The sequence below is a fragment of the Capsicum annuum genome, unplaced genomic scaffold (genome assembly GCF_002878395.1).
Source record: "Capsicum annuum cultivar UCD-10X-F1 unplaced genomic scaffold, UCD10Xv1.1 ctg61279, whole genome shotgun sequence".
Taxonomy (NCBI): domain Eukaryota; kingdom Viridiplantae; phylum Streptophyta; class Magnoliopsida; order Solanales; family Solanaceae; genus Capsicum; species Capsicum annuum.
In genome coordinates, this window is record NW_025870169.1 from 1 (window position 1) to 8,902 (window position 8,902).

An 8,902-nucleotide genomic window follows, 5' to 3' on the forward strand; every position below is an offset into this window, starting at 1 on the left:
AAACTCCTAGCTATACAAATTCTCAATAGATAGAGTTTTACCATAAGTGAGACTTCTTCTTCAATTCTAACTTGTTCCTTTTAATTTTTATAGCCAAACACCAACTCTTCAATTTAGCACAAGGTTTATTCCTATGAGATTATCAGAATTACCCATTATGTATTCTTTTATTTTTGCACCCTTGTCTTTAATCATCAGTTATCTTGTTAAAAGCTTAGCTATTTGAGACAGTACATCTTTGAACCATCTTAACTGACATATTTTATTCAAATTGTCAATCATCAAAACTGCACAAAACCCAACAAAATATAATCAAGACGATTGACACCCAATTTTGGCCCTCTATGCTTAAAAGTAATGTCTTCACACTTTCTGATCATTAAAGGACACGAAATATAATTATCACACATTATTTTACAATTGTTTACAAATTATTAATAATCATTCTTATTTTAGAATTTTATCAATTTATTATCATATTTTTTACTTTTCATAATTTATTAATAAGTCTCCTTATATTAGGATTTTTATCAATTCATTATCGTTTTAACATTTTCATAATCATCAACACACGTACATAAAATAACATCATATTTTATTATAATTAAAATGCATCATATTTTCAAGTTGATTACGTCTCCAATTTTCTTTATATTTTTCTATAATTGCATATCGAACCTATATTTTGTACATTATGAATTGGGTCAATGAAAAAACTTTCGTCGGTTTTTGAGGCCTTTCTAAATAAAAAGACGGAGATTATGTATACAAATACGTAACAAAATAAATAATTTGGGTGATCAAGAAATTTTTATGATATCTCGAAAACACAAATATTTAACAATTCGTATCTTGGTAAAGCAATTTAGAATGGCTGATAAATCAAGCAACCACTTCGTAGCCATGGCACATATAAAACTTAATCTGAGCCCACTTTATAACAAAAATAAATAATTCGGGTGATGAAAAATTATTTATGATATCACGACAACACAAAGTTTAACGATTCGTATCTTGGCAATGTGATTTAGGATGACCGATAAATCGAGCAACCATTTCATAGTCATGGCACATCTAAAACTTAAAATCTAAGCCCACTTTATAAAAAAACTCTATTTTATATATACATCTACATAACAAAATTCTATTTTTTATACATACATCTATATGTTCATTTTCACACATATTTTGTACATTTTTATATCTCTTTACATATTTTTATATACATATTTAACAATTGATTTTATTTATGAACTTAATATACATATAACTTTTTAACATTATTTATATTTTAAAATAAATAATTTTTGCCTTCTCCTTTGTTGATAAATTTAGTCTAACCAGGTATCACATTTTGTGGATCCTAAAGGATGCGAAAACCCTTTCCTTTGGGATAATTTCAACTCCTACCTAGAATCTAAGCCGATTTTCACAAACTAAAACATAAGTCACACATGTTAATATTTAAATAGGTTTTCATATTTTTCTAAAAAAAATTAGGTAGCGACTCTGTGCAAAATTTAATTCCTTTAGAGTTCATAGGTCATGTTTTGTTCAACCTTCACAAAAACAGGGCATGACAAAGATAAGTAAAGATGAGGTTGTAAACCTAAAAGAGATAACCAAAAGCTCTAAGGCCACTGGAATACAAGCAAAGTTAATGAAACTAAAGGGAGCTTTATTACGTGTATAAATGATTTTCAATATGAATGATATCTTTCTTTGCACGAGACTACTAATCTCATTGATCTCTTAATTAAGAAGCGAGGGAAGAAAATCAAAAATTAAGAGACATCTCAAAGCAAGATAAGCCCAACAACTGATGGACATGGCCACCTGCCTCACTTGTTGTTTATTAGAAAGGTAACACATTTATTTACTTTTGTAACAATGACATAGTTATTTACAAATTCTACTCTATAATCATTTCTTGAAAACAAAGGTTTTTGTGGAATGCACATATTGTAGGCTTATGCTTCTTGATGTCAACATGGTAGGAGATGTCAAACATATAAACACAAAATTCTAACAATATAGTCATTCTTAAAAAAATAAAAATAAAATGAAGACCTCTGGAGACTAGTATTTTGCCCAAAAAATGTAATTTTTTTCAAATAAAAATAAAAGAAATTGACTTTCATACATCGGTTTGCATATTTTCAATTCTTGGTGCTTGAAAATTGACTTATTGAGGTCAACTTTTTAAAAAGACTATTATAAAAATTGTGTGGTACTGCATTTATTTAAATGGAATCAATGATTAAAATCGGAGCAATAATATTAAAATGCCACATGAAATTTAAATGTGAAAACTTTTGATTTAGTGTTGACCATTAGTCAATGGGCATAAGTAAGCCAAAAATATAACAAGAGAGGTACTTTTAGTAAAAAGGTAGACAGAGAGTACATTATACATTTAACGATAGTGCGGGGGGAGGGGGGCTTTTCTATTTAAATGAATTACAGGTGTTAGAAGTTGATGATGACTTCGCCTGTGAAAGTACAACAATGCTTCTGAAATCTGATTTTGTAAATAATATCAATATTATTTTTAAAAATTGAGTAAATAATTATACTTATAAGAATAAAGATAAATATACATAACTTATTAATGTTAAATCACTGTAATGTAGGGAGACAAGCTTCCTTAAAAGAACAACAACAAATGTCTCTCACGACATAATGATTTTGTGCTTATGTACTTGCTTCCCTAAAAGAACAACAAACGTCTCTCAATACATAATGATTTGGTGCTTATGTACTCTTGTAATTTTTCTATACTTTTATACATTCTATTATTTTTTGGGTGGTAAACTACATAGTCACGAACTCTTGTTTTTCTTTAGTTGTCCTTTTCTTCTCAAAATATACATTTCAGTGGCGTCATCCATGATTTATCGATTTTCACTTAAAAAGGTGTAATATTTATACCAAATTTAAACACAATATCATGTGGTGGTTAAAATTAAATCGTCTCTATACAGCAGTATGAACAATGTCACAATTAATAAAATTTGTAGATAACATCCAATTGTATTGTAGCATAAGCAATCAAAACATATCTATTATAAATTATCAAAATTTATATAAAATATGACTATCTCTTTTTTAATGTTGATAAAACAAAATGTAAATTTTCTGAAATATTTAAAAACTTTGACAACATATTAAAATTTATGTCTTTTAGTATTTAGTAGGTATCTGTTGTGACCATAAATTCAACTGCTAAGACATGTTCTTTCTCAAGCTTCACCATGAAAGCATCATTACAACTAGACATGCCTTGGATCTACATTATAGAATTAATTGAGTGGCATCACAAGCATATTTTAGCACACTACGAATGCCCACATTATGAATATATTACTAGACATGTTCTTCTCAAATTTCTTTAAGTGAACGATGAATTGTTAAACCATAGAAGTATCTTTGCAGTTATGCAGAATTCCTTTTTACTAAAGATAAATATTTTACTAATCTCCATGGAAATAATTTAAAGTGTAAAACAAAAGGCTCTTCCTCGCTTGACTACCACAAAGTACATCGTATGAATTAGACAAAACTATTCATAGCTATCTTTATTCTTCAGATTACCTCCACTATTTTAGTATATTTTGTTATCTATTCTTCTTAGGCAGGACTCTGCTTCTTGTTCAGGAATGTCTCTACTGTATTTGCACTCTAGGTGAACATGTTCAAGCAAGAGCATAGGTCTAGTTATGCATAATTCAGTAGAAGTTTTATCTCTTCTGTGGTGTTTATTGCATTTATTTGAAAATTGATAACTCATCAATCTATTACCCTGATACATGTATGAATTCAAAAGATTATCTTTGACAAAATGTACTTTATTTTAGATACGTCAGGATGTCTACGACACATTTGAACCAAATTATTACAATAAATTTTCCTGACACACGCTTTCTAATCATAAACATAAATCTTAAGAATTATTGTATCTAAAATCTATGTTGCTCAAACTCTTTAAAATTGTAAACCTGTGTATGATAAATTTTTCAAACGTAGTATTATTTTGAAGAATCCGACAAGGATGCAACATAATTGAAGAGTCCGTGAAAGTGAAGAGTTCACAAAATTGAATCTTCTAAGGATGCAAAATTAAAAATGAAGAGTCTACAGAACTTAGTCTAAAACATCAAATATAATATCATGCATAGTAATGCAAAATTGACAGAAACATATAAGGGTACTGAACAAGGACATGTCCAAAAAACATATAGGGATGTTTAATATTAACAATGCTTTTTAGAATCCTAATTCTTCATTAAATTTGGTTTCTTCCATAATCGGTGAGCAAAAACTCTTTAATCCTGGACATAAAGAAGTACGTAAAATTTTAATGATCAAGTGTACAATAGAAAAGAATATGAGAAACTAAGATGGCTACTTGAAGTGGTAAGAAGAAAATAACAGAGTTGGAATATCCAAAAGAAAAGAAAACCTAGCAACCAAAAACCTTTGAGTCAAGCGCAAGATGCTTTGATTTTTGAGAAACTCAAATACCATTGATGATACTGTGGTTGTTGGAAGAAAAGGCAAAATAATGTCCTATTTTGTCATCTTCACGAACCACATCACAAAATGATTTGGACATAATAACTGTCAAATCTTGCTAAAGTCTAAATAGTCTGTACTTCCAAACAATCACGTGTCATGGATTCATATTTTTTGGAAAACACAAGCACCTTATAAAGTGGACTGCTTCGTATGATGGTGGACAAAGAGTCTTGTTTAACATTGCCACTTTTCACCAACTTTAACATTTACAAAAATGGGTAGCTATCAAAAAAGTCTATGTTGATACATCCATACTCAAACAAAAAGGCTTTTGACCATTGTTTCATTCCAAGACTTCTTCAAGATTCAATTAAGAGGGGACAAAATAACGCAATGTAGTTTCAATGAGTTTCTTCTATATAAAATATTTCCAGCCTCTTCTCATACATATTGTTTTGATCTAAGATTACAGTTTCCCCATAACCTATTAAAATATATATCTTGATATCCTATGAGACTCTTCAATCAAATTTAAGGTTAAATAGGTAGGAAATACATTAATACTAATGTGCATCGTAGAGCTATGACACACCTACCCAATGGTACATATTGAAGTGCATAATAGATCAATATGAGCATTATGCGATGTCTTCTAATGAAACAACCAGTGCTAGTACCCTATTCCATTACTCGAGCTCCACTTCTTAATAAGTACACGAGAGTGAAATCAACGGGAAAAGTTGATAAATATTAAAGGGATGTGACTTATGAGGTATAAATTGAAGTGTTGGTGCTGATTATTTTGTTCCAACAAACCAACATGCTTATTAAATTCAAATTGAAAGAAGAAAAATATAGAGGTTTGCTGACGGTTAGCCCACCTCGCTCCCAATAATAACTATGACTTCTCTTCCCTAAAGTAGTAAAATTCAAAATATGAATCAACTGTGTGACCTAAGGTATTTAGCATGCCATCAGAATGTTAAGAATTTCATAAAGTTTGATTAGCATGAGCACCTATTTCTCAACATTGAAAAATTCATGCATGCGCAATTTTTAGTACTTTATTTTGCAATATATGATAAACAGAACAGAATCACTAGCTCTAAGGCATGGCACTCCAACAAATATACTTAATCCGACTGTGAGAAAATGTTGCTACGGCCGCCCTACACAAACAGACAAATAGGTGGAAAAAATCAAACTAACAGCCAGGTGATCATGAAAAGACAAACAACTACAACACCAAAGCAACATTAAAGAATAAAATTTGATACAATCCAATTTCAGTGTGTTGATCCCGGTATATGTGACGAAATGTCCAAGTATTTTCGTGCAAGTCTCGTACAACAAGCTTATGTTAGAGGTTGCATTGAGTAATCCTAAAAGCAAGTAAATATAAATACAACATGAAAAGACAGGGAAACTTAAAAGTCTTTTCTTCTTCCTTTTGGCGAATGTAACTTATTTAATAAAACATAAATCTTTTGTTACTTTTCCAGTAATAGAGAATCCACCATGTGTGCTTGTAGCACTGGCAGTCAAAGCTTTGGAAAATAACTTAGTTGGATGCTTATTAGGCTTGAAGAGTTTTTCGGTGGGTTTCTCCTCAACTCAGGGACCTATTCCCGGATGAACTCAAACACTAAGACTAATGGAAGAATTATCAATAAAGTGATTGCAAAGATGAATAGTAGAAACAAGAGTTTTAAGTGGAAACTGCTTGCTCAAGGGAGACAAACCACCACTTGCCTCAAGGATTTCTAAGATCCACTATATCCAAGAAAACTCTTGAATATAGACTCCAAACTTCAGGATTAAACTTTTAATCCTCACCCTCTAGTAATAACTCTATTACAAGGAAACATAAGTAGTAACTCTACTTCTTCAACCTCCAGCTAACTCTAACTGGACACACCAAGCTAACTCTAGCTTGAACAATCATCTAACCCTAAATGATTACAAAGGAAAGGTTTGCACCTCAACACCTTCTATCAATCATATGTAAATTTAGGCAGGAGTTTAAGAGCAAAGTACAAAGACTTAAATACAACAAGGAAATAAAGATACTACTCGATGAATAATCAGTTCCTGTTGCATACTGAAGTCTTTGATTCATATCTTTAAAGAGATATTTTATTGTAAGAATATAAAAGCATTGTTTTTCTTATTGAGAAAGATGAGAAATATATGTTATGACACTAGAAAACCTAGGAGCGATCCTATTGGTTGAGACAAAAAGGTGGCAACAACTTTTTCACCAACTGTTGTATTTTGTCTCAGCTGAGACTGTTGATCGTGATAGTGATAGGTGAGCCCAACTTTTTCCTAAGTTGTAGAAGCGTTGTCATTATAAAATCACTAAGAAATGGGTCATAAACTGTATGTTTGTCAATCATTAAAATTGAGGACTTAACAATTTTCCCCTTTTTTATGATGACAAACCCATGCAAGCAAATCAGTATACTTAGCATCTTCAAGAAAATTCTACTTAGCACAGTCTACACCTTCACAACACAAGCAGCAACCTTAGCCAACCTAGTTATCCCAACCAATTCACCCCATCACTAATACCTATAAGTATATAAGCATCGTACACCTTATTCCCCCTATCTATGAGCATCAAGTCACACCATGTTCCCCTTGACGATGTTCCCCATATTTTCATTACCACAACCCAACTACATCCTGACCATGTTCCCCCTATCTTCATTACCATAATGCATCTACATCACAACCTTTCTAGAGAAATGCAAGCTACATCATTAAAACAATCATCCCAGCTACATCCTGACCATGTTCCCCCTATCTTTATTGCCATAACCAACTATATCCCAACCTTTCTAGAGCAATGCAAGCTATACAAGCTACTTATCAAAACAATTCCCCCTTTTTACATCATCCAAGGGGTTAGGCGGCATGGATAAGCATATATGTTAATTCATGGCCATTGAGGTAACACTTACATGAGAAAGAAAAGATAAGATAGTAACCCAGTCTTACCCTTGCCACATTCAATATTCCAATGTGGTAAGGGCAAGATCAGAGAGTAGCTATCAGGACATCTACTTCCTCCCTCCACTACCTCTCCTGGGAATGCATTTATTTCCTTCCAAAGCGGTGAAATTAATGATTTGTTTCACTAACCCAGCCTTGCCCTTGCCACATTCAACATTGAAATAGGCAAATACTCTGTTCAGCCAAAAACCATATCCTAGGCCATGTTTGCCATCTTTTGAAGTCATGAATATGTTAATATGCTAAATTACAATTGTTGGGAGGTTAACCTTCTGATAGGTAGACAACACTTCCATGAGGTACAGATCAGGGCATGTTACAATACCCCTCTTCTCAGACCTAGGGAGTAGGACCTTATTTATCAACTCAAACAACAACTGAAATTCTCCCTTAATGAACTTTTTATTGATAGGTTTACTATTCAAGTCATCAAGTTCACTATATATTCCCAAAAATTATGTAGACCCCGTCCTTGATTTAATAGACCTTATTCCTACAAAGGGAACCCCAGGGATTTCAGAAAGTGTGTTTTTATATAATCCCATATCTACTCTATTAACTTGTGAGGTTAAGTAAAAACCATCATAAAAAATAGTCAACTTATGGTAGAATATCCTTACCTCTTCCTCATGCAACTAGGGTACAAGCAAAACAAATAATTTCTCCCAACTCTGAAACTTTACCCAGTCAAGTAAATCCCTCATCGCTTGTATGGTAGCCACCGTTGGATAGTAAAATCATCCTCTTTAGACCTCCTAAGTCTTGAGAATCTCCTATCAAGTTTTATGAGATAAGCCCTTCTCTTTAGATGACGTAGATTTCTTTGATGAACCAGTGCATTTTTGGTTTTGGAATATTTGGAAATAGGACATGGTCCTTTATCATTAACATGATTTGACCTTCATCTCTTACCAGTGACACTGGACACTAGCTTTCTTACTAACAAACCTTTTCCTTTCCTTGGTGAGAGAACTCTTGTTTCCTTCACTTTCTCTTGAGTAGAAGCATCATATTTTTCAACATCAGAGTTAAAGGACTCATTCTTAGAGTAACTTAATCCTTCAAATATCCATTCAATCTCGCTGTCCTAGCTATCAGTATCTTTAGAATCTAGTTCAACTATATCAATTCCAAATTTCTTTGGCATTCTTCTTCCTTTAGTGTTTTCCTTGCTACTTTCCAGTGATACCCTCACTATATTCCTGGAACTTGACCCAATTCCAGTAGCTCTAGCAGTTCCATATGAAGCCTTGAGTAAAGAAGAGGACCTTTTCTTAGAATTTTTTCAAAATAAGGGCTTTTTTTATCACTCTCCATGCTATACTTATTCACACGAGAGAGATCAAGAGTAGGTGGTAACACTACA